Source organism: Salmo salar, chromosome 09, assembly GCF_965601325.2.
Source record: "Salmo salar chromosome 09, fSalSal1, whole genome shotgun sequence".
Lineage (NCBI taxonomy): Eukaryota > Metazoa > Chordata > Actinopteri > Salmoniformes > Salmonidae > Salmo > Salmo salar.
In genome coordinates this window covers 128,914,399-128,941,611 of record NC_138299.1, presented here as the reverse complement: position 1 = coordinate 128,941,611, position 27,213 = coordinate 128,914,399, and the positions used below count along the sequence as shown (strand labels likewise).

Genomic DNA, 27,213 nt, shown 5'->3' with positions numbered 1-27,213 from the left:
CAGAGGAAATCAAGGTTACTGCTATCAATAACGGGTTGATAATTCTGTTTGATCAACTAGTTTAGCAGATGGGAAGAAGTTAGCTGTGTGTGTTAGGAACGGTGCGGTAGTGTTTAGCATGTTAGCTAACACCTGGTATTTTGTCCTCACCAACCATGACCATGGTTTTGGTAGGGTAATGGTTAGAATGCTAGCTTCATTAGCACAAAGTGTCATTGTTGTTGGGGATTGAATCCCGGGTCGGCCTTAAGCATTTATTAGATTCCAAGAACGTGTACGCATCTGCACAGCACTATTCTAGAATATCGGACCGTTGGCTTTCATACTTTTCGCTGCAATTTCTCCAACCTTCACCCCATTCAAATGAATAGAAGACGCGTACTGGTTGGGGATTTTGGGGATGTACGGGGTCAGGCTGTGCGGGGTCTCAGAGCAGTGTACTGTAGCTACAGTACAGTGCATTCGGAAAGTATTCAGACCATTTAACTTTTTCCACATTTTGTTACGTTACAGCCTTATTCTAAAATGGATTTAAAAAAAGTATAATCCTCATCAATCTACATACAATACCTCATATTGACATAGCGAAAACAGGTTTTTATACATTTGAGCAAAAAAATTAAAAATGCATATGGAAAGGGTCAAGGGGTCTGAATACTTTCCGAATGCACTGTATGTCACAATGGGCAACAGCCTATGGGGTGTCCGCATCTTTGGACTCAACTGAATTACAGTTTACAGGCATGGCTTACTTCACAGGTTCTCAAAGAAGGGTCCGCGGACCCCTTGGGGAGGTACTGCAGGGGGTCCGTGGTCAGTATATATATATGAATTACATATATATGAATTACATATATGTTTTAATGAATATTACTAACAACAATAGATTCAACAAATTTTGGCAAAGGTATCGTGGAACAAGTTTTGAGGTTGTAATACAATACAACTTATTAATGTTAAAGGAGCTACATATATATTTTTTTACTTAACTAGGCAAGTTAGTTAAGAACAAATTCTTATTCACAAAGACTGCCTACCCCGGCCAAACCTAGACCAATTATGCACCGCCCTAACCCACCCAATTACAGCCAGATGTGGCACAGTCTGGATTTGAACCAGGGACTGTCACCTTTTGCACTGAGATGCAGTGCCTTAGACCACTGCACCACTCAGGAGCCCACATTGCCCTGGGAGGTTCATAGGGATATTGACTTCCACAGTACTCCACCAATAATAAATTGTTCAACTCAATAATTCTTATAGTCCAGTTAAAAATAATAATAACATCAATGCAATGTAATTTAAGCTTTAAAACTGTATTTCTTTATCTCTGCCTCATGGCAATTTAAAAACAAATGGCAGGATATTTGCTTTAAAGCTGTAACAACAAAAAGTATCTCTGCCCCATGATAAAATTTGTAGAATTGAAAAAAAAAAAAAATCGCTTGAAACCTGCAACATTTCTCTCCGATGCCAAGAGGCGGGCCTTTAACATGTTCCTTCCCAGGGTCCAAGACTTGGTTCATCCGGCCACGCACTGCCAAAGTCATAGTAGAACTCCTTGTATGCTATTTTTATCTCACTTGAGTTGTGTTCTGATTATAAGGGGTTCCCTGATGAATTTGCTATCACAAAAGGGTTCCCTGGTTCCCAAAAGTTTCAGAACCCCTGGTCTACCTAACGTTACACTACCAGTGTCTACAATGTTTCAGGTCATGGTCTCTACTATTTCTTTCCTTAAATTCTGATTCACTCATGACAAACATCAAACCTTTGGTAAGTGATGTAGACGCTAGACATGCCACACTCTTTGCCATTATTATCTGGATTAATAGTGTTTCTCTGACCACAGCATACCAAGTAGTTTGCAACATAAACCAATGAAACAATGACTGTATTGGGTATTAGGATTTTGAGTAGAATTGACAACCACATCCTCTATCAAAAAGAAAAATGCAGACATTCTTGTTTTAAGAGGCAATGGAAGTCCCCCAGCTCTTATTGGGTAATGACAGATTATCAGACTCCCTGACTGCCCAGGCACTTGAACACACACACACACACACACACACACACACACACACACACACACACACACACACACACACACACACACACACACACACACACACACACACACACACACACACACACACACACAGGGAACTGCGCTGGTGGTCTTGCTATGGAGGCCTGGTAATGCACAGCACCATGCCATGCCAGAAGAGAGAGTGCCGAGCTAGACGGTTGCTATGAGGTGGAACAGATACAGTAGACTATTACATTGAGCCCTTTTTAAACTGACAAGTCAACAGCTGTTCCCATAGTAAAATCCTTCATCTGAAACATGCTCAGAACTGCTCTGTTTCAGTAGAGTTGTATGTTAATGCCAATAAAACCATGAGTTCTAATCATAGTTGTTTCTTCTTTGTTTAATTATCTATTGTTGGAGCCTAGATATTGCTGCTTTGCAGAGGTTCGCCGCCATATCAGCGGTAACTATTCACAAAAGTTATGCATTAAAAGTTTGGTGCTTAACTTCTCTCATTAGGTTTCAATAACACATTTTCACTTTGCCAGGTTCATTAAAGCCTCTGGAAAATATTCAAAATGTGCCATCGTACATTTAATCTCCAAACAACGCTGCTGCTACTCTCTGTTATTATCATCTATGCATAGTCACTTTAATAACTCTGCCTGCATGTACATATTACCTCAATTACCTCGACTCTGTACCGGTACCCCATGTATATAGCCTCGCTATTGTTATTTTGCTGCAGCTCTTTAATTATTTGTTACTTTTATTTCGTATTTTTTTTAGGTATTTTTCTTACAACTGCGTTGTTGGTTAGGGGCTTGTAAAGGAAGCATTTCACTGTAAGGTCTACACCTGTTGTATTCGGCGCATGTGACAAATAAAATTTGATTTGAGATCCATGTCTCCCTGTAACCAGCTCCTCTCTGACACCATTTCAAAGGCTCTCTCTAATTCCCTTTCTCTCTTCCTCTCTTTTCATTCTCTCTCCTCCTCTCTCTCTTTCTCTCACTCTCATTCCCTCACTCCCCCCCTCTCTCTTCCACCCTCTTTCTCTCTCTGACACAAAACACAGTCAGCTCTTATTGGCTGATAGTCTGTCTCGAACCACGCCAATATTCCCTGACTCATGCGTGGGTATTGGCACTGGCTCAGCTAATGGCAGGTGAGGCAGTAGCGCTGTGCTGTGCTGTTGTGTGCCACTTAATCAATGCCCTGCAGAAGTGCCAGACAGCTCAGTACTGGCAGCTCCTGCTGCGTTGGGTATGGCTAACCTTCTGGAGCCAGCAGCGCTGCGTTGGGCATGGCATTTCTACACACAAACACGCGCATACACGTGGACACACACATACACATTAGTGATGGACACACACGCACAGGGGCACGCACACACCCAACCCCTTCCTCTTCAAAACACCCCACCCCCAAATCCCACATCAGCTCTAGTGGTGTGTTGTCGGGTACAGACAACGTATGCCAGGCTGGTCTGACGTATCCTACAACCCACGTCGCCCATCTTGCCTTGGATCAGGGACAACATCCAAGATGCCATCTCTCTCTCTGTCTCTCTCTCTCTCTAGCAGCTGCGGTAGCCATGAGCTGCAGTAAACAGTGGCTCTAGGCCCCAGACTGAAAACCCCTCAGCTTAAAGCTTTCAGCATTATCTCTGTAACCCCAAAGCAATTTGCTAGAGGCACTTGGCCTTTCCCGCCATCATCAAAATGTATTCCTGGCACCAGGTCTTTATCCCACTTCTCTCTCTTCTACGACGTGCTGCTGGGCTTTAACCTTGCAATGACTCCTCCTCCGCACCAGGTTAATGCCTGGGATTGTTTGCCACGCTCACTCAGTCAAAGCCTTTCAAGCGTTCATCTGCTCAATCCATTGTTCATTTACAAAGAATTGTAATGGATGTCTGTGGTTGCAAGTGTTGTATACAACATGTACTTGAGGCTGGTTAGTGGGAGATGCCAAAAACAATAAACAGACTGCATTTTAAATTATGAATACTAAAGGTACAGTGAGGGAAAAAAGTATTTGATCCCCTGATGATTTTGTACATTTGCCCACTGACAAAGAAATGATCAGTCTATAATTTTTATGGTAGTTTTATCTGAACAGTGAGAGACAGAATAACAACAAAAAAATCCAGAAAAACGCATGTAAAAAATGTTATAAAATGATTTGCATTTTAATGAGGGAAATAAGTATTTGACCCCTCTGCAAAACATGACTTAGTACTTGGTGGCAAAACCCTTGTTGGTAATCACAGAGGTCAGACATTTCTTGTAGTTGGCCACCAGGTTTGCACACATCTCAGGAGGGATTTTGTCCCACTCCTCTTTGCAGATCTTCTCCAAGTCATTAAGGTTTCGAGGCTGATGTTTGGCAACTCGAACCTTCAGCTCCCTCCACAGATTTTCTATTGGATTAAGGTCTGGAGACTGGCTAGGCCAATCCAGGACCTTGTGCTTCTTCTTGAGCCACTCCTTTGTTGCCTTGGCCGTGTGTTTTGGGTCATTGTCATGCTGGAATACCCATCCACGAACCATTTTCAATGCCCTGGCTGAGGGAAGGAGGTTCTCACCCAAGATTTGACGGTACATGGCCCCGTCCATCGTCCCTTTGATGCGGTGAAGTTGTCCTGTCCCCTTAGCAGAAAAACACCCCCAAAGCATAATGTTTACACCTCCATGTTTGACGGTGGGGATGGTTTTCTTGGGGTCATAGGCAGCATTCCTCCTCCTCCAAACACGGCGAGTTGAGTTGATGCCAAAGAGCTCAATTTTGGTCTCATCTGACCACAACACTTTCACCCAGTTGTCCTCTGAATCATTCAGATGTTCATTGGCAAACTTCAGACGGGCATGTATATGTGCTTTCTTGAGCAGGGGGACCTTGCAGGCTCTGCAGGATTTCAGTCCTTCACGGCGTAGTATGATACCAATTGTTTTCTTGGTGACAATGGTCCCAGCTGCCTTGAGATCATTGACAAGATCCTCCCGTGTAGTTCTGGGCTGATTCCGCACCGTTCTCATGATCATTGCAACTCCACGAGGTGAGATCTTGCATGGAGCCCCAGGCCGAGGGAGATTGACAGTTCTTTTGTGTTTCTTCCATTTGCGAATAATCGCACCAACTGTTGTCACCTTCTCACCAAGCTGCTTGGTGACGGTCTTGTAGCCCATTCCAGCCTTGTGTAGGTCTACAAGCTTGTCCCTGACATCCTTGGAGAGCTCTTTGGTCTTGGCCATGGTGGAGAGTTTGGAATCTGATTGATTGATTGCTTCTGTGGACAGGTGTCTTTTATACAGGTAACAAGCTTAGATTAGGAGCACTCCCTTTAAGAGTGTGCTCCTAGTCTCAGCTCGTTACCTGTATAAAAGACACCTGGGAGCCAGAAATCTTTCTGATTGCGAGGGGGTCAAATACCTATTTCCCTCATTAAAATGCAAGTCAATTTTTGACATGCGTTTTTCTGGATTTTTTGTTGTTATTATGTCTCTCACTGTTCAAATAAACCTACCATTAAAATTATAGACTGATCATTTCTTTGTCAAGTGGGCAAACGTACAAAATCAGCAAGGGATCAAATACTTTTTTCCCTCACTGTATAGGACTGGTCCAGCTGCTGCTGTCAGGGGCAGCAGGCAAACTCTGCTGGTGTTAGTATTGTGTGTTGGTACAGGGATTGTGTTATTGCTCACAAATAACATCCACGTAATGAGGACTATCATTATACGGTTCTTGTGGTTTGGTATGGTAATTGACATACACAACACAACCCAAAGTATGTGGACACTTGTTCGTCGAACATCTCATTCCAAAATCATGGGTATTAATATGGAGTTGGTCCCCCCCTTTGCTGCTATAACAGCCTCCACTCTTCTGGGAAGGCTTTCCACTAGATGTTGGTACATTGCTTCCATTCAGCCACACGAGCATTAGTGAGGACGGGCACTGATGTTGGGGGATTAGGCTTGGCTCGCAGTTGGTGTTCCAATTCATCCCAAAGGTGTTCATTGGGGTTGAGGTCAGAGCTCTGTGCAGGCCAGTCAAGTTCTTCCACAACAATCTCGAAAAGCCATTTCTGTATGGACCTCGATTTGTGCATGAGGGCATTGTCATACTGAAACAGGAAAGGGCATTCCCCAAACTGTTGCCACAAAGTTGGAAACACAGAATCATCTAGAATGTCATTGTATGCTGTAGCGTTAAGATTTCCCTTTACTAGAACTAAAGGGCCTAGCCTGAAACATGAAAAACAGCCCAAGATCATTACTCCTCCTCCACCAAACTTTACAGTTGGCACTATGCATTGGGGTAGGTAGCGTTCTCCTGGTATCCATCGAACCCAGATTTGTCCGTCGGACAGCCAGATAGTGAAGCGTGATTCATTACTCCAGAGAACACGCTACCACTGCTCCAATGGCGGTGAGCTTTACACCACTCCAACCCAACGATGCTTGGCATTGCGCATGGTGATCTTAGGCTTGTGTGCGCCTGCTCGGCCATGGAAACCCATTTCATGAAGCTCCCGACGAACAGTTCTTGTGCTGTCGTTGCTTCCAGAGGCAGTTTGGAACTCGGAAGTGAGTGTTGCAACCGAGGACAGACGATTTTTACGTGCTTCAGCACTCAGGGGTCCAGTTCTATGAGTTTGTGTGGCCTACTGTACCACTTCACAGCTGAGCCATTGTTTCTCCTAGACCAGGGATCATCAACTAGATTTAGCTGCGGATGGTCGGGGGGCCGGAACATAATTACTAATAATTTGTAGACTGCAAATTGACCGCAAGAAGCCCAAGCAGATATAATGATTGACTAAAACATCATAATTTCAAACCTTGCTTACATTTGTATACGAAGTTAACCTGCTTAAATGACTACCGCCCCATAGCACTCACGTCGGTAGCCATGAAGTGCTTTGAAAGGCTGGTCATGGCTCACATCAACACCATCATCCCGGAAACCCTAGACCCACTCCAATTCGCATACTGCCCCAACAGATCCACAGATGACACAATCTCAATCGCATTCAACAGTGGCCTTTCCCACTTGGACAAAAGGAACACCTATGTGAGAATGCTATTCGTTGACTACAACTCGGCGTTCAACACCATAGCGCCCACAAAGCTCATCACTAAGCTAAGGAACCTGGGACTAAACACCTCCCTCTGCAACTGGATCCTGGACTTCCTGACGGGCTGCCCCCAGGTAGTAAGGGTAGGCAACAACACATATGCCACACTAATCCTCAACACGGGGGCCCCTCAGGGGTCCGTGCTTAGTCCCCTCCTGTACTCCCTGTTCACCCGCGACTGAGTGGCCAAGCACGACTCCAACACCATCATTAAGTTTGCCAATGACACAAGGTGGTAGGTAGCCTAGTGGTTAGAGCATTGGGCCAGTAACCGCAAGGTTTCTGGATCAAATCCCCGAGCTGACAAGGTAAAAATCTGACTTGCCTACTTAAATAAAGGTTATATTTTAAATAAAATGTAAAAACTATGGTACTGTAGGCCTGATCACTGACAACGATGAGACAGCCTTTTGGAAGGAGGTCAGAGACCTGGCAGTGTGGTGCCAGGACAACAACCTCTCCCTCAACATGAGCAAGACAAAGGAGATTATCGTGGACTACAGGAAAAGGAGGGTCGAACACGCCCCCATTCACATCAACGGGGCTGTAGTGGAGCAGGTCGAGAGTTTCAAGTTCCATGGTGTCCACATCACCAACAAACTATCATGGTCCAAACACACCAAGACAGTCGTGAAGAGGGCACGACAACACCTGTTCCCCCTCAGGAGACTGAAAAGATTTGGCATGGGTCCCCAGATCCTAAAAAAGTTCTACAGCTGCACCATTGAGAGCATTCTGACCGATTGCATCACCGCCTGGTACGGCAACTGCTCTGCATCCGACAGTAAGGCGCTACAGAGGGTAGTGCCTACAGCCCAGTACATCACATGGGCCAAGCTTCCTGCCATCCAGGACCTATATACTAGGCGGTGTCAGAGGAAGGACCAAAAAATTGTGAAAGACTCCAGTCACCCAAGTCATAGACTGTTCTCTCTGCTACCACACGGCAAGCGGTACCGGAGCGCCATGTCTAGGCCCAAAAGGCTCCTTACCAGCTTCTACGCCAAGTTTTTACACTGCTGTTACTCGCTGTTTATTATCTATGCATAGTCAGTCACTTTACCCCTACCTACATGTACAAATGACCTCGACTAACCTGTACCTCCACACATCGACTCGGTACCGGTACCCCCTGTATATAGCCTAGTTATTGTTATTTTGTTGTTTTTATTTTATGTTTTACTTTAGTTTATTTAGTAAATATTTTCTTAACTCTATTTCTTGAACTGCGTTGTTGGTTAAGGGCTTGTAAGTAACCATTTCACGGTAAGGTCTACACTTGTTGTATTCGGTGCATGTGACAAATACAATTTTATTTTATTTGATCATGTGTCTCTTTATTATGTGTGGGAATACTTGGGAACAGATTTATTAAATTAAAATCACTTGGAGCTGATTTTATGTCCAACTTTTTTTTATTGTATTTTTTGCTCAGAAAACTTGGGGGGCCAAATAAAACCAACAGCGGATAAGAAAAACCCTGTTCTAGACGTTTCCACTTCACAATAACAGCATTTACAGTTGACCGGGGCAACTCTAGCAGGGCAGAAATTTGACAAACTGACTTGTTGGAAAGGTGGCATCCTATGACGTTGCCACATTGAAAGTCACTGAGCCCTTCAGTAAGGCCATTCGACAGCCAATGTTTGGCTGTGTGCACGATTTTATACACCTGTCAGCCGAATCCATTCATTTGAAGGGGTGTCCACATACTTTTGTATATATAGTGTATGTGTCTGTCTGTGTGCATGTCTGTGTTTGTGTGTGTCTGTGTGTGTGCAAGTGTGTGCGTGTGCATGCGTGTGTGTGTGTGCAAGCGTGCGTGCAAGTTCTTCTGTGCGTGCATGCATGCCTAAGTCTATGCATGTGCTTGTGTGCGTGAGAGTGAATGTGCATACGCAAGTGTGTATTTTCTGTGCATGCATGTGTGCGAGAGTGCACGCATGCATGTGCTCGTGTGTGTGTCTATACATGTGCCATGGGAAGGCTGTCAGTGGCAGCTGTTGTATTCATAGGCTGATGACCACAGAGAGGGAATAGCTGCAGCAGCTGAACAGAGCTGAAAGGAAGACAGGAGACACTGAGGGAGGAGGCCCAGACCCTTCACTGTGTTTGTTTACCATCTCAGTAGACCGTTCAAGGTACATTCCAGCAGGGTGGCGAGCTCCAAGGACTGCTCCACTACAGATTCTACAGGTACACTTGAAATGCGGTTTGGTTAAAGTAGCCTTTTGAGAAGTGTATCTTTGTCCAAAGAAACATTTGATTTCACCTAATTTTAACATTCTATCATAAAGAGCACATGTTCAACTTAATACAAACACATTTTCCCATCTCGAAAGGTCAAATAAAAAAATACTATAGTAATTGTCTATTAAGTGCCAAATAAAGTAACAGGGTTGACAGTAACAGGGTTGACGATTTCATCTTAAATCAGTCATAAATCCCCTTGTGACAGGGGGAATGGAAGCTTGTTGTGTGCAACAGGGAGTAGCAATTGAATGCAAGCCTCACAAAAAAATGCAATTGTTAAAACATTTGTAGCCTGTCTATCTATGGGTAACAGGGTAGACGTTTTCTGCCACAAAACACCAGATAATGGCCAAAAAGAGTAGAACCAGCTCACCTGCTTTTACACTATGATTTGAGTTTTAGATGTTCAATGTTTCTTTAACACAATATTTAAAAAGGAATAGTTTCACCATTTTAAAAAGAGAGTTCAGTTCACGTAACAGGGTTGACCATAAAATCAGTGACAGACGTAAATGAATCACTAATCACATGAAATAAATAATACTCTTCAGAAATGACTTTGTCAAAGCAAAAAAAAAAGAGGGCTTTACAAGGTTGTGGTTAAGTGGGTTAAAATCCTGAAGTCACAGAGGGAAATGTAAAAATGCAGAATTTTGTCACTTTAGTTTTCTTTACTCACATTTAAAAAGTAGTGAATTCTCCAGGGCACTTAATTTAATATAGCAGGGTTTTAAATCAAATATTGGTGCACAATTTCTACTTAAAATATCAAAGGGACGCAAAAGGCACTCTTTTCGTGGAACGACCCATCTAAGAATACTCTACTTACAGTCCAGAAGTGGTGTTAATGATCTTGTGAGGCTGCTCTCTTCCGCTCATAGCTTCTGTGGATACTGTCTCTGGTTCCTGAAAGACACACAACATGAAACAGGCATATATCTTATCATCATGCCACTATATTGATATATACTGAGTGTACAAAACATTAAGAATACCTGCTCTTTCCATGACAGACTGCCCAGGTTAATCCAAGTGAAGCTATGATTCCTTACTGATATCACTTGTTAAATCCACTTCAATCAGTGTAGATGACGGGGAGGAGACGGGTTAAATAAGGATTTTTAAGCCATGAAACAATTGAGATATGGATTGTGTCTGTAAGCCATTCAGAGTGAATGGGCAAGACAAAATATTTAAGGGCCTTTAAAACGGGGTATGGTAGTAGGAGCCAGGCGCACCGGTTTGTGTCAAGAACTGCAACGCTGCTGGGTTTTTCATGCTCAACAGTTTCCCGTTTGTATCAAGAATGGTCCACCACCGAAAGGACATCCAGCCAACTTGACAAAACTGTGGGACGCATTGGAATCAACCCCTTGTGCCCCGATGAATCGAGGCTGTTCTGAGGGCAAAAGGGGGTGCAACTCAATATTAGGAAGGTGTTCCTAATGTTTGGTATTCTCAGTGTATATGGCATAAAGGGACTAAGACAGATGAGCAGTATCTGTTTTCATACACTTCTCCCTTGTTGCTTCACTAGTTTCAGTCTATGCACAGAACTGCTGAATCACATGCAGAGAGAAGGTGGTTTACACAGTGTACTCATTTCAATAGAGGAAAAACAGATGTTTTCAAATATGATCTTCACATTGACAGAGTGAACATTTCATAAAACAGTTCTGATGCTAATAATCATTGATGTAAATGATTGTTGCATGACATACTAAATTCTTGACTACATTAGGCAGCCACGATGTAGAATACAGTGGAAACAAGTAGTGTTTTACAGCTATCATCTTTATTGTAATAATTACAACCCAAATAAAAATGCAATTCCGTTCATTCCTGGCATGTTGCATATTCCCGGAAAAATCTGTGAATCCTTCAAAGGGGAAATTCAAATTTTGAATGTTTTTCTCTGTACATTTCTCAAGATGAGTGGTCTATTCTGGGCACCGCTTCAAAAACACAGAGAAAAAAACCTCTCTCTCTGAATTAGCCGGCGGTTGCTTTTATTGGAGTGGATTCTGTTCTAATTTTAAAGCCTTTTGTAATAAAAGGTCTTAATTATGACCTTGAATTCCAAGTAGCGGTGGTGTAACCAGAGAGCTATTACAGTGAGGCTCCTACTGGGCGTCCATTAGCCAATAACCATGCACTACACCGCTAGTCTTTCACTAGACAGCCTCTCTGCTTTACTGACGGCCTCTGCGTTTTCCCTCCCAGCCTACCTGGTAACACAGGTAATCAAAGGAAAAGTTAATGCCATGTACTTTGAGTTAATGTCTATAGCGGTGTTGTGTAATTATGTGTGGCCTGGTCATGACTCAGACACGGATTGACTGTCAACAGTAGAGCGCTCCTCTGTCTGGACTAGAAGACACAGCCACCGGTGTAAGATGTAAGGTAATGTGTAATGGTTATGTATACCAGAGCAGGTAATGATGTCATACTGAGTGTAGGGTAAACAGGGAAAGGGGGAAAATAATGGCTATTTCAGGAACATTTTAACTGTGAATGTGTGTGTTCTGTAGATCCCCACTGGTATAACAGCTTGTCAACCTGATTGTATCCTAAATGGTACCCTATTCCCTATATTGCAGTGCTTTTGACCAGAGCACTAAACAAAGTACACTACAGTATATGGACTAGGGAATAGGGTTCCATTTCAGACAAAACCCCTGTCCCAATATGTGGCTGGGGAGGACTGAGGGTGAGGATGGCTCCATTCTGAAGCCGGGGTGTAACGCAGTCATCATGGGGGGCTGTGAGAGATGTCAGTATGAGAGAAGTTTTTTTGTGTGTCCTCAACTGACCCAATGTCCCACTCTCCTCTATGCCTCTCTTTCTCCACTACACCCTCCCTCCTGTCCTGTCTTCGTCGCCTTCCCTCGTTCCCGACTCCTAGTATCGCTCCACTTAATTCTCCATCCTTTCTGCCAACCTTCCACCCCTGTTTCTCCTCAGCATCTCTTCTATCGGAGGTTTCCACGCCTCTCCCCCCTGTCTATCACTCTATCCAATGAGTGTCAAACATAGGGGCTCCAATCCAGCCCGAGGGTGGTTAGATTAAAATATATATATATACTGTACTGTATATATTTTTTTGAGGGGGAAAGAAACGCAGTATACTTTAAAATGAATCACTGAAATGAAAGCTAGTATAGAATACAATTTTTTTGCTAATGTTGATGGCAAGGAAATATAACCAATTTTCAGTGGGGCCCTCCAGACCTCGTTGAAGACCGAATGCAGCCCGCGGGGCAAAATGAGTTCAACACCCCTATCTTTTATAGGACACCCACCCAGAGCACAAAGCTATAGCTAGCTTGTAGCTACCTTCAGGTTGGTACCTTCCTTTCCTCTCCCTCTGCTACAGTATTCAGATTCATCACATCCTTTAAAATATCCCAGATTTATTTACATTCTCAAATATATTTGATCTATAAAAATACATAGGCTAATACAGACAAACCTGTACCCCCCACCCCACCTTCTATCGCTCTCTCACGCTCTCTCCCTCTCTGCCTGATGGAGGGAGGGTGGGGTAATCCACACTAGTTGCCATGACACCAGACAGCCCTTGCTCAGTGAAGGCTCTCTGCTTCCTCTCTGCTCTATTTCCCCTGAGCTGAGCCTTCCACAGAGAAGTGAGTGTGTGTGTGTGTGTATATGTCTGTTTGTTTATGTGAGTGTGTGTGTGTGTGTGTGTGTGTGTGTATCTGTGCTCTCTCTGTATATAGCTCCATTCTTGTGTATTAAATTACTATTTTTATTTTCTTCAATTTTTTTAAAACTCTGCTTCGTTGGGAAGGGCACATAAGCAAGCATTTCACAGTAAAGTCTATACTTGTTGTATTCGGCGCATGAGGCAAATACAATTTGATTTGTGTGTGTGTGTGTGTGTGTGTGTGTGTGTGTGTGTGTGTGTGTGTGTGTGTGTGTGTGTGTGTGTGTGTGTGTGTGACTGAGAGTGACAGAGTGAGAGCGCATCAGAGTGAGAATGCATGTTACCCATATAGAGGGACAGAAGGACAGAATTATGTCACTTGTATGTACAATGCCGTCAGAAAGTAGTGATAAACCTTGACTTATTCCACATTTTTCTCACTCATCTACACACAACACCCCATAATGACAAAGTGAAAACATGTTTTTAGAAATGTTTTCAAATGTATTGAAAATTAAATATTCACACCCCTGAGCCAATAATTGCAGAAGCACCATTGATGGCAACAACAGCTGTGAGTCTTTTTGGGTAAGTCTCTAAGAGCTTTGCACACCTGGATTGTACAATATTTGATCAGGAACATTCAATGTCGTCTTGGTCAGCAACTCGCCCAGTGTCTGTTGCAAAACAGACTGAACCAGGTTTTCCTCTAGGATTTTGCCTGTGCTTATAGCTGTATTCCGTTTATTTTTATTCTGAAAAACTCCCTAGTCCTTCCCGATGACGAGCATACCCATAACATGATACAGCCACCGCCATGCTTGAAAATATGAAGAGTGGTACTCAGTGATGTGTTGTGTTGAATTTGCCCCATCATAACACTTTGTATTCAGGACAAAAATGTCTTTCCCACATTATTGCAGTATTTAAGTGCTTTGTTGCAAACAGGATGCATGTTTTGGAATATTCTATTATTGTCACGGTTGTCGTAAGGATTGGACCAAAATGCAGCGGGAATATATATACTCATCTTCTTTTTTTCGGAAGAAAGAAGGAAAACCAAAACAAAACACACGTATACAAAAATAACGACGATAACAGTCTTGTCAGGTGCACAAACACTAAACAAGGAACAACTACCCACAAAATCCCATAGAAAAACACCCCTCTTAAATAGGACCTTCAATTAGAAGCAACTAGGAGCAGCTGCTTCCAATTGAAGGTCAACCCCATTAACTAAACATAGAAATAGAAAGACTAGAACGAACATTGAAATATACTAACATAGAACATTAACCACAAACCCCGAAACACATAAAACAAACACCCCTCTTACATAAGAACATAGCCCAACAAACCCCGAAACACTCTAAACAAACACCCCCTGCCACGTCCTGACCAAATTACAATAACAAATAACCCCTTTACTGGTCAGGACGTGACAATTATGTACAGGCTTCCTTTGTTTCACTCTGTTATTTAGCTTAGTATTGTGGAGTAACTACAATGTTTTCTCATATCACAAACATTAAACTCTGTAACTGTTTTAAAATCATCATTAGTCTCATGGTGAAATCCCAGAGCAGTTTCCTTCCTCTCCAGCAACTGAGTGACTGGGTGTATTGATACACCATCTAAAGCCTAATTAATAATTTCCCCATGCTCAAACAGATATTCAGGGTCTGCTTTTTTTTTTACACACATTTATCAATCGGTGCTCTTCTTTGTGAGGCATTGAAAAACCTTCCTGGTCTTTATGGTTGAATTTGTGCTTGAAATTCAATACTCGATTGAGGGACCTTACAGATAATTGTATGTGTGGGGTACAGAGATGGGGTAGTTATAAAAAATGTAAGTTAACCACTATTATTAAACATGGAATGAGTCCTTATTATGCGGTTAAGGGGTGTGAATACTTTTTGAAGTCACTGTATGTCATTCACAAGGGAGGTAATTCCAACCCGAGTTAAATGCACGTAAATGGAATGGAATTCCCTTTTAATGCACTTTTCTCTCTAAGCGTATTCTGACCTTGAACTTAAACTCCAGGAGAAAATCTGTTGGCCAGCAAGTGGGAGGCTTTTCAGGGGTTGAATTAAATGTATTCAGCACTTGCAAGAGAACCATGCCTGTAAAGCCCGTTATGCACCTGCATAAGATAAGTCTGAATAACAACTATCTGGAAGTGTGTAGGAAAAATGTGTGTAGGAAAAGCATCTGAATCGGGACCAAGGTAAATAATAATACACTTAACGTGTCATGCATCGGATGCAGCATGCAGGGAAAATGTATCATGAATAAAGTGCAATGCCATATTACTTAAACACCATGTAACAAGCCTCTCTTGAAACATTGTGTGTAATTATGCTCATCCCATTTACAGTAATGCAGACAACATGCTGAACAGTAAGGGTCCGATTCTGACTTAGGAAATGTTCGCCTTTCCTAGGCATTTCTCAGATAAATACCTTATGCAGGTGAGTAATGGGCTTTGCAGGCGTGGTTCCCCTGGCGAGCGCTGAATACATTTAATTAAACTGCTGAAAACCCACCCACTTACCGGCCAACAGATTTTCTCTTGGAGTTTTCAGTACATTTATCTTAACCCATCCCATTAAAAACAATGTACATTAATTATAATACATTGAGAGAAGTGTTCAGAAAGTAGGGATCAATAAAAGGATGCCATTAATGCATCTTCGTCTCTGTTTCAGCACCAACTGGTAGATTAATAAATACTCTGATCATGTAGATTAATTAGGCACATTTTCAAAGTTAAAAGTTGTGTCTATGTCCTCTTTCGTTGGCCTAGTCTTGTTAAATGTTTTTAGAATGTATAGTTTTTCATGAAATATTGGAAGGTGGAAAAAAGTGTACAATAAGGGATGAACAATAGTCCTATAAATCTACCGTAATTCTGACTAATCATAGAACTGTACGAACCCTACACCAGGCTCCATGTTTAACCTGCTACGTGTGGTCTGTTCCATAATGATTCTAATAGGCTACATGTCCTAAATTACTGTACAGCGTTAGCCTAATATGATCCAGTAACACTAGTGACCCTCAGGAACAACTACACAGACGTCACAGAGGAAGGAAAGGCCAATGGAATGGAATGGTGTGAAATGTAAGCTACAAATGGAAGAAAACGAACACTAAAGTTACAGTTATAAATGTATGTGTGAATTACTGATGGTGGCTCCCGATAGTGACTAATATTTAATATGATAAAAATTGTACAGTAAAATGGAGAAAACCCGCGTATATAATTAAAACAATCTGAAGTGCATGCATCAACTTGGCAGGTTCAGCCCAACAGAAACCTATATCTTGGGTGTCCAAATTTCATCCACGCAAATTATGAGGTCACACAATTACAATTCTGAATAATGGCACATCTATTTATAGCCTACTTAACTGTGGAAAATGGGCCCAATAGATGAATTACCTAGCTCTTATCAATAGCTCTAGTCTTATCAACTTATAAAGGATAGTGCATGGAGAATGCTGTTATTTTTTTTAAAATAAAGCAGATGCTTTTCCCAATTGGAACCAGCAGGTTTGCTCGACCTTGCGTGTGAGGTCAGAATACGGCGTATCTGTAGACAACTCCGCCACACCTTCATTTCTTAGATCTCCAAGCCGAATGAATAGCGTGTGAATAGCAAGTTATTTTCAGCTTAAGTTCAAGGTCAGACTACACATAAGAGAGAAAAGTGCATAAAAAGGGAATGATGTTCATTTTAGTCACACTTAACTATGAGTGCAGAACAGCTTGTATCTAGACGGTCTACAGTATCTCTCCCTCTCCACTCTCTCACTCCCTCTCCCCCTCTTTGTCTTCCCCCCACCTCATTGCCCCCCTCTCTGTGTCCTCCACCGACTCCTAGCTAATAAAACCGTCCACTCTAGCTAGCTTCCCATCCATCCCAAGGCTCCAAACCTGATGAATAATTTAGCAGCCTATATTTCCAGCCATCTGGTTCTCTTTGCCTGGCCATCAGTCCTCCTCCTAGTCTACGGTCACTGGCTGCTTGCATTGGCTTCAAACGTGCACATACATATTCACACCCATAGACATATTCAGTACATAGGTACATTCATATACATTGACATACATATTTACTCAGTGTTAATATGCATAATTTACTTTAAATGGTGTGCTTCTCATTCGCATAGCCGCAATACAAGGAATCCAGGTGTTAAAGGTTTGAGGAGGAAGGTAGCCACAGATAATTATAATAATGCCATAACAGCCATGTCATGAATATTTATGAAGGTATATTTTTATGGATTTACTATACTTCTGTGAAGTAGCTGACTTTTACTCAACATGCAACAAAAGTTCAACTTAAGGGAAATAATAATTTTCCCTCTGTAATGAAAATCAAAAGGACTCGCTGTCATATGATCGCCTTAAATCTATATTGACTTGAACCAAATTATACCGAAAAGGAACACTTTCACTACTCTTAATTCCACTTTCTGGTCATGAACCTGTTGCACTGGCCAACATCCACCAGCAGAGGACAGAGTAACCCCTCTGTCCCCTTTAACAAATTATTCTCCAGAAAGAACCATACCAGGTTCAATGCTATACAAAAAAAACTGGGTTAGGCTTCTGATCAGTCAGGTTCACGATGACAACAACAATCATAATCTAAAAACATAATTACATACAATTTCACAATGACACAGCAGATGGTCATGAGCAAATAAAACTGGCGGACATCTTGAAATGACTGTTTAGATAGGGTTGCTGTGCTGTGCTGAGGTTTTGCTTATTAAAAAATATCATGTGAGAAAAATCATATGATGGGAAAATCTGGGATCTTTCCCTCTTTACGTCCCTCTCTACATCCCTCCCTCCATCCCTCATTACATTCCTCTCTACATCCATCCCTCTCTACATCCCTCCCTCCATCCCTCTTTACATTCCTCTCTACATCCATCCCTCTCTACATCCCACCCTCCATCCTTCTTTACATTCCTCTCTACATCCATCCCTCTCTACATCCCACCCTCCATCCCTCTATATATCCCTCCCTCCATCCCTCTTTACATCCCTCTCTACATCCCTCCCTCCATCCCTCTTTACATCCATCCCTCCATCCCTCTCTACATCCATTCCTCCATCCCTCTCTACACCCCTCTCTACATCTCTCCCTCCATCCCTCCCTCCATCCCTCTCTACATCCATCCATCCATCCCTCCATCCCTCCATCCCTCCCTCCATCCCTCTACTGAACACGGTCCTTTTCTCTGTTAAATGACAGCTCACAGAGATCAAGCCCCTGGTGGAGCGCCAACACAACCAGCCTCTTTGTTCAGGTGAAGTTCTTCCCTGGTATCTCCGGCTCCCAAACTCCGAACTGCGTTTACTCAGCTTAAAGAAATGAGACGAGTCTTGTAGCTAGCTGCTTGGCGCCCACCCTCTTCCCCAGCCATCTCCATAGACAGAGGATGCGTCCCAAGTGGCACCCTATGTCCTATATTATGAACTAAAAAGCAAACAGGGTGCCGTTTGGGAAGCAACCATAGACAGAGAGGATGTAACAGCCAAGATAATCCAGTCATTCTTAGGGTGTAGGCCTACACTGCAAACATGATTTAAATGGTGATGGCATAACGTAGACATACTAGTGGAAAATGATATTAGGGATCATAAAATGCGTTGTAGAATTGTAACATATGTCTCTGTAGGTTCATAAAATGAAATCCCAGAGTAAATAATGTTCATAAAATGAAACCTCAGGGTAAACTAGGTTCATAAAATGAAATCCCAGGGTAAATAATGTTCATAAAATGGAATTCCAGGGTAAACTAAGTTCATAAAATGAAATCCCAGGGTAAACTAGGTTCAAAAAATGAAATCCCGGGGTAATCTAGGTTCATAAAATGAAATCCCAGGGTAAATAATGTTCATAAAATGGAATTCCAGGGTAAACTAAGTTCATAAAATGAAATCCCAGGGTAAACTAGGTTCAAAAAATGAAATCCCGGGGTAATCTAGGTTCATAAAATGAAATCCCAGGGTAAATAATGTTCATAAAATGAAACCCCAGGGTAAATAATGTTCATAAAATGAAACCCCAGGGTAAACTAGGTTCATAAAATTAAATCCCAGTGTAAATAATGTTCAGAAAATGAAATCCCAGGGTTAACTAGGTTCATAAAATGAAATCCCAGGGTAAATAATGTTCATAAAATGAAGTTCCAGGGTAAACTAGGTTCATAAAATGAATCCCAGGGTAATCTAGGTTCATAAAATGAAATCTCTGGGTAAATTGTGACAGTACCTAAGGAAACCACAGTGAAAACACTTTTAGCAAAGTGAAAAAAAACCCACATTTGTCATACCTGTCTATTGTATGAGAGGTAGCCCAGTGGGATGAATGTGTGGCTCACTGTGCTCACTGCCCTGACAGCTTCCCCACCCATCCCAGACACATTAACTATTAGCCCTGCAGCCTCGGCAGTTGTGTGTGTGTGGTGTATGTGTACAAGCATAAATCTGTGTCTACACACGTGTGCGAGGGTGCATGCGGGCACATTGGTCTGTGTGCATGTACAGTATGTGTGTAGGGATGGCTTGCTGTGTCTGCTAAAAATGGCTGAGCCCAGTCTGGCTGGCTCAGACAGAGGGAGAGAAAGAGAGAAGGTCAAACATTCATTTTACACTACCTTTACACACACTGACAGATGAGGTCTGCTTTGACCTAACTTCATCTGATCCACTCCTGTCTGTCAGTTCGCTGGTGGTGACTGCATGGTCAAGAAGCAGTTTAAAGGTTCTGCTTCTCCTGTGACACAGAAAGATAAGCTACACAATCTAACACTATGGGGAGAGGTCCAAATCACAGGCAAATACAAACACCAGTAAGGCAGTAACCCTTTGCGTTTCAATGCTTTTCAGCTGCCTATCAGTGCACAACCAACCGCCCAGGCAGGGACACTACCTGCGTCTCTCTACCATATAGCATATTTCCAGGAAGTGCAAGCCACTGTGGTGGGGCTCTGTGTGGACGTAATGGGGAGTTGTGGGGAGTGACAGTTAAAGGGGAGAGGGAGAAGGGGGGCATTGGAAAAGGGAGGTTGCAGTGTGCAGAAGTGTGTGTGGGGGGGGGGGGGGGGGTCTGTTCATGTGTGCCAGGCACTGCACACAATGGGGTCCGCCCGCCCGCCACGGAGAGAGAGCAAGAGCAGGAAGGAATCTGGCCGCTCTGTTTCTCTCTACCTCCCTCATTCCCTCTCTCTCTCTCTGTCTCTCACTGAGTCAAATAGGAGAGGCGTGGCGAGGGGAGAGGAGAGGGGCGAGGCGAGGGGAGAGGGGCTGGCTGCACTCGGAGCACAGCACGGCCAGGCTGAACCGAGTGAACTGCACCAGAGTGTTTGCTGTGAGGTCAGAGAGTCCAACATTCCTCTGGAGCTGTGTGTTTACACTGCTCGGGAGAGAGAGAGAGTGAGAGAGAGCGAGAGAGAGAGAGAGCGAGAGAGACAGAGAGAGAGAGAGCGAGAGAGAGAGAGAGAGAGAGATGGGGCGCCAGGGGGGAACGAGGGGGCTTACAGAACGTGGAACAAATCAACGTCCTGTCCCTCTTTGTGCCATACAGTCCTGTCCTGCTCTACTCTACTCTACCGCTGAACCAATGCAACACTACACTATCACTTCAACCAGGCTTTTGAATCATCACAAACTTTGCATTATCTGTGAAGAAAAGCAACAGGCTGACAGAGTGTTTATTATCTACAGCCTGGGATCTAGTACAGATTTTTGTACGTTTGCTAGATGTGTGGTTTATTTAACGTTAATAATTTATGTGTTGAAAAGTTGGGGAAAAACTCTAAGGAGCAGAGTTAGATCTGGTAATCAAACACATATTTCTCTGTGCCTCTGGAGACACATGGAAAAGGACGTCCAACACTCCAATCATGTCAAAAACAATTGTACATTCTGCAGAGTGAATTTCTTTTATTTGTTTATGTAAAACTCACAAAGCGAGATTCTACATAAAAACTAGCTTGGCTTAACAATTCTGAAAACCCGGAGCCTATGGTAAAACTAGAAACTATTGATATTGGTATTTATATTTATTTAATTCTGTTTATTTTACATTTACTGTAGTATTTAAAATATATATATATATTTTCCATCGAACAGTCTTCAGTACAATTTTATTCCAATCACTACAAATGTAATGTTATTTGTTAGTATGTCATTGTACAATTCAAACCAATTATCTGGTATAAAAAAAACACCATCTGAAACATTCCATAAGGATCTCGTTCATAAAGTTGGTTTTCATTTCTAATGAAGAGACATAGTACAGTAAGTAGTTCCTATGGAATAATCTCAAATTTAAAAACGAAACTCTTTACAAAATCCTTGTATCATTATTATAGAAATATGTATTAAGTAGAAATTCTATATCACTAAACATGACTTTGGCTTAATACTAGGCAGAAATATGCTGTTCACCATTCATGTATATTGCTCACAATTATTGAAGAAAGGTCATTTAAAAAAAAGGTTATTTAAGAAAGGTTATTTAAGAAATGTTATTTAAGAAATGTTATTTAAGAAAGCATAAAAAAAACTGCTTGGCCAAAGATACAATTGTTTCATGATAGAGCCCCTCTACCAATAAATCAACCAGGCCTCTCTGAGATCTGGGCCTGTTTTCATAAAGCACTTAATAAATAAAAGGACATGGACAGGGAGGAGCTGATCCTAGACCAGCACTCTTAAACTGAGAAGTTTTGTGAAAATGAGTACTGGTCTGCTGTACTGGGACTAAGAGCTGGGACGATCAGAAGTGCAGTTCATCGGGGAGATTTTCATTCACTGAATAAAGATTTCCTTTCCCCCTCTCCTGGACAGTAAGACATACTACACTCTATTCACAGCACACATCTGCACTGCAGATTCCACAACGCCGAGCACTAACACTTTCGGTAAGAACATTTGGAAACTAAATGAATCTGTCCACTTTTGTAAATAACATGTAATATTATCTCTCAGTTAAAAGTATTCTTACAATATCAGAGGCTATAATGAAGAAAGTAAAAAGTTTACTGACTACACACTATAGAATTCTAAAGGGTTTTTTCTACAGTAATCCTACAAAATTCAGTGAGTTAAAAGAATATGTCAATGTAAAGATATTTGCTTTATGCTATATTAAAAATATGTATATTTAATTGTACTTCCAATTTGTAAAGTACAAACGTTTCTCTCCCCCTCTCTGTCTATCTCTCTCTGTTCTCCCTTAGTTTTCCATCAAACACTTTTTTTGTGGCTAAACTATCACACAATTTCTCAACAAAAGAAAAGGAAAATGTATTTGCCAGTGTTTTAGTAGTATATATAACAGGGGTCACCTCAGAACCAAAGAGTTCAGACTGCGCTCTTTCGGAAGCCTTAGCAATTGTGATAATAAATCACATTAAATCCACATAAAACAATCAAATGTTTTTATTCCAAATGATTGATTGCAGAAATAGTTTCTGTTTCATCTGCCATGCCATTATGTGCAATAAGGATCAGGTTATAAGGATCAGGCTATAAGGATCAAGTTATAAGGATCAGGCTATAAGGATCAGGTTATAAGGATCAGGCTATAAGGATCAGGCTATAAGGATCGGGTTATATGGATCGGGCTATAAGGATCGGGCTATAAGGATCGGGCTATAAGGATCAGGCTATAAGGATCAGGTTATAAGGATCAGGTTATAAGGATCAGGTTATAAGGATCAGGCTATAAGGATCAGGCTATAAGGATCAGGCTATAAGGATCAGGCTATAAGGATCAGGTTATAAGGATCAGGTTATAAGGATCAGGTTATAAGGATCAGGCTATAAGGATCAGGCTATAAGGATCAGGCTATAAGGATCAGGCTATAAGGATCAAGTTATAAGGATCAGGCTATAAGGATCAGGCTATAAGGATCAGGCTATAAGGATCAGGCTATAAGGATCAGGCTATAGGGATCAGGCTATAAGGATCAGGTTATAAGGATCAGGCTATAAGGATCAGGTTATAAGGATCAGGTTATAAGGATCAGGCTATAAGGATCAGGTTATAAGGATCAGGTTATAAGGATCAGGCTATAAGGATCAGGTTATAAGGATCAGGCTATAAGGATCAGGTTATAAGGATCAGGTTATAAGGATCAGGTTATAAGGATCAGGCTATAAGGATCAGGCTATACGGATCAGGTTATAAGGATCAGGTTATAAGGATCAGGCTATAAGGATCAGGCTATAAGGATCAGGCTATAAGGATCAGGCTATAAGGATTTTGATGCAAAGATGACCATTTGAAAATCCTCACATCTGGCACCAGCTAGAATGTAATCCCAGCAAATCAAACCTGAGTGTGAGACTATCGGTTGTCTGGCGTTCCAGACTGTTTAATCAATTTAGCTTCAGACTGCTGCATTGCAACACCAGTTGGTAGGAGATCAACTGCGCACCCCCTGACAAAAACAAATCTAATACTGAACTGCAGGGGAGGAATATGGCAAAATCCTGAAAAAGATTTCATCCATTTTAAATCTGCTGACTAAAGCTGAGGAATATCATGAGGCACTAAGACGATAGGGTGAGTTACAAAGTTGCTTAGATGATCTATTTTACATTTCAGAAGCTGAAATATAGGAGATTGAAAAGGCATTTTACTAGCTTCAGATGACAGCTACAATGTCACAGTATATTTTCATTCCAAACTGTTTTTAAAAGAACAGTAAACATTTGGAAACAAAAACAACAGCAGCTTATGGGGAACAAACAGGCACCAGACTATACAAACAAACTGAACCATCAAATTCACTCACTTTTTACCAACTTTCAATTTCATCAACATGTTTCAATATCACTGTAAAGCAAACGTTTATTCTTTGGTGTAACATATAATTCAATTCAGAACAATTTGAGTCAATTTAAATCTATCAGTTAAGTACTTGAGCTCTGTCCTTCAAATTATGAATGTCTACAGCAATAAAATCCAGTCACAGACAGGAAATGAGAGGAGGATGTGTGCTTTGCATCCAAAGGTTGAGCTATCCTTCATAGTTGTGTATTCTTTGGTAAAAGTCCTGACTTACAGTAACAATACAAAAGGTCCAAACTGACACATTGTGCATGAGTGTGTGACTGGTGGTTGCTTGGATAGGTTTACCAATGGCCTCAAAATGCTCACTGATTTACTAAACAGAAGCATGCACTCTTTAGTCCCACGCTCCCTATAGGTGAACAGCTCTAACACTACATTTTAACACTCAATTTAAGGGAAACATGCACTTAAAAAGCACTTAGTAACAACTGACAGGTAAGAGATAATTAAAAAGTATCTTAACCCTGCGAAGAGCTGGAAAAGGGGGATGAGAGAGAGACAAGGTGGTGGTTTTGGCAGTTCAGCTACCGGCTAAGGGGATAGGGGACGACGGGAGAGCGAGAGGGAGAACTCACTCAGGCTCCGAGCAGTAGACCTGGGGGCCAGTGCCTCAGAGCTCTGGCCAGACCTCCATTCCTCAGCCCCCTAGGGGGTACAGCCACATTTACAGCCCCAGCAGCCAGCCCTGCCACAGGGGAGCGTAGCCAGACACCCACTCAGGACACCCATCCCCAAAAACAAACCACTCCGGGAGGGAACCACCGCAAAAGAAGAGGCGGCAGGAGGTTTCCAATGCAGCTGGGCACCGGGCAGCTGCCAAATTGACGCCACGCTTCTCTTCTTCCTTTCTCTCTCTCTCTCTCTCTATCAATCCCTCGCTCCAGAGCCGAGAGAGGCCCAGGATTGGGAGAGCGGAGGGAGAGAGAGAGAGAAGGAGAGAGGGAGGGTCAGGCACACAGACACAATAGACAGCCGTGGCTTTGACAATGCCTTCCCCAAATGCCAGAACCTTTGCTCCCTCTCCATGACACCCGCATTCAACCAGACAGACTACGCTGGACACAGACAATGGCAAGAAGATCGGAAGAACAGAAAGAATAGAGAGAGAGCCAGCAGGGGATAGTGGAGGGGAAAAAAGGGGGTTAGGATGAATGGTAAGGTAAGATCGGCGAACTGCGCTCACCTTTTGTCCGCCTCTTTGTTGTTTGTGTGTTTCATTCATTTTCCGAATTTTTGCATAGTAATCCGTCACAAAGTTTGGGACAGAGTACCGCGACCGTAATGCGATGAGTACTGTTACGTATTTTCATATTCAGCCCTGCGCACTTTTCGGAATATGGGAAGTGTTTTTCCCCCTGCTTGCGGTCATTGTCCTGTCAAGGTTGGAGATGACATAGAAAAGGAAAGGAGTGTGAGATGGTCAGCTCAGCTGTTGTTTTGCTGTTGTTTCCCCTGAATCCTTCCTGCTTCTCTACACAGTTGCGGCATAAGGACTTTCTTGTCCCCCTCCCTCCCTTTCCACTCACAAGTATAACAGCAAGTATAAGTAGTGCCAATGAATGAGTGTGTGTGTGTCTGAGTGTGTGTGTGTGTGTCTGAGTGTGTGTGTCTGAGTGTGTGTGTGTGTGTCTGAGTGTGTGTGTGTCTGAGTGTGTGTTTGTCTGAGTGTGTTTGTCTGAGTGTGTGTATGCATGTGTTGGGGGGCGTGATTGCGTGTCTGAGTGCGTGTACCTGTGTGTGTGCATACACGTGCGTGTGTGCATCTGCTCATGCATGCATCCAGTGTGTTTTAATAAGACACCGGGTCAGGTGTGAAGACCTGTCCTCAGCAGCTCATTACATTTCTCACACCAATCACTCAACAGGAGCCTATAGGACATGGGAAACTGGGAAACACAGGAGAACAAAGGTATGGTGCAGACAATAGCACCTCCGCTATGCTACCCCGACAGAACAGACACACTTCCATTTTTCTCAAACAATCGCAGCTTGGCTGTGCACTATGGGCAGTAACAATTCCCTTGGTAAAAGTGTAACAGACAGTTATGCCCGTTCCACAATATATTGTAGCTACAGGGGCATTGCATACAGGTGTAGGAACTTATTTTGAACACCCTATTGCAGGAGAACTTTCCTGAAATGCAGGAAATGTAAAAATGAAGGTTTAAAAAGGCTTCTGAAGTTTATAAATTCCACTTTGAAATATCAGACTTGATTTTCTCTTACGAAAAATGCATCAACCCCTACAAAAATATCCAAGAAATATAATTCACATAATTATTCACATTTCATGTTGTTGCAGGATTATTTTCCTGCTGTAGCAAACTCGCTCAAATTAAGATCCTGCATCTGTAGTTTCATACAGACAGACCAAGCCAAGAAAAAAGCTTGGTTTTAACGGTTTAGCAGAGAGAGGAAACCAGAAGGAAATGTGTTACATTGCAGGAGGAACTTTTCTAGTGAACTTGGTAAGGCAAATACTGTGCATGGCAATGGAGGAGAGACTATGTAGTCTTAGCATTTACCGTCTCTCAGACTAGGATGTAGGATTTGATTAGAAAATGATAAAAATACATAGAAATACACAGTAGCCAAGTCAAAACTATTCTTACCTGCTCTTCATGTTCAACCTGTGGTCCAAAACAGACCAATACAATATTTATGGGATTTGTTTATCAGGTCTGTGTTAAATCTACAATTTCTGAAGAAATGTCTGTCAGTTGTAACTATCTGTGATCCATACAGTATAATTTAATTAAACATAAATATATTATAGATCGTATATCTAATAGATATCTTATATATATATATATATATATAATTAAAATGTATGTGATTAATTATTCTCTTTGAATAATGTTACTGCTCCCGAGTGGTGCAGCGGTCTAAGACACTACATCTCAGTGCGTGAGGTGTCACTACAGACCCTGGTTCGATTCCAGGCTTTATCACAACTGGCCGTGATTGGGAGTCCCATAGGGCGGTGCACAATTGGCCAATGTTGTCCGGGTTAGGGTCTGGCTGGGGTAGGTCGTCATTGTAAATAAGAATGTGTTCTTAACTGACTTGCCTAGTTAAATAAAACAAAAATACAAAAAAACTACAAGGTATAGTCTGACAGCATGGCCATATCATATGCATGCAGGTTGTGTACAAATATGATGTGTGTGTGATGATGGGGTCAGTATGGTTCCAAAGACAGGGAGAAAGAGGAAGG

General features: G+C 42.2%; 1 long non-coding RNA gene across 2 annotated transcripts in view; it reads right to left on the bottom strand.

Moving 5' to 3' along the window:
* The window catches only part of LOC123744727 (uncharacterized), a 94,475-nt gene that overhangs the window by 48,455 nt on the left and 18,807 nt on the right, over nucleotides 1–27,213 (bottom strand). The window contains exons 1-2 of one of the 2 annotated variants that reach the window (XR_006771154.2): nucleotides 25,180–25,650; nucleotides 10,261–10,337 (exon numbers count right to left, since the gene is read on the bottom strand). This is a non-coding gene — a long non-coding RNA (uncharacterized LOC123744727). Of the gene's footprint in view, nucleotides 1–10,260; nucleotides 10,338–25,179; nucleotides 25,651–27,213 lie in introns of those variants that run through there. The other variant, XR_006771153.2, reaches the window with a different exon arrangement.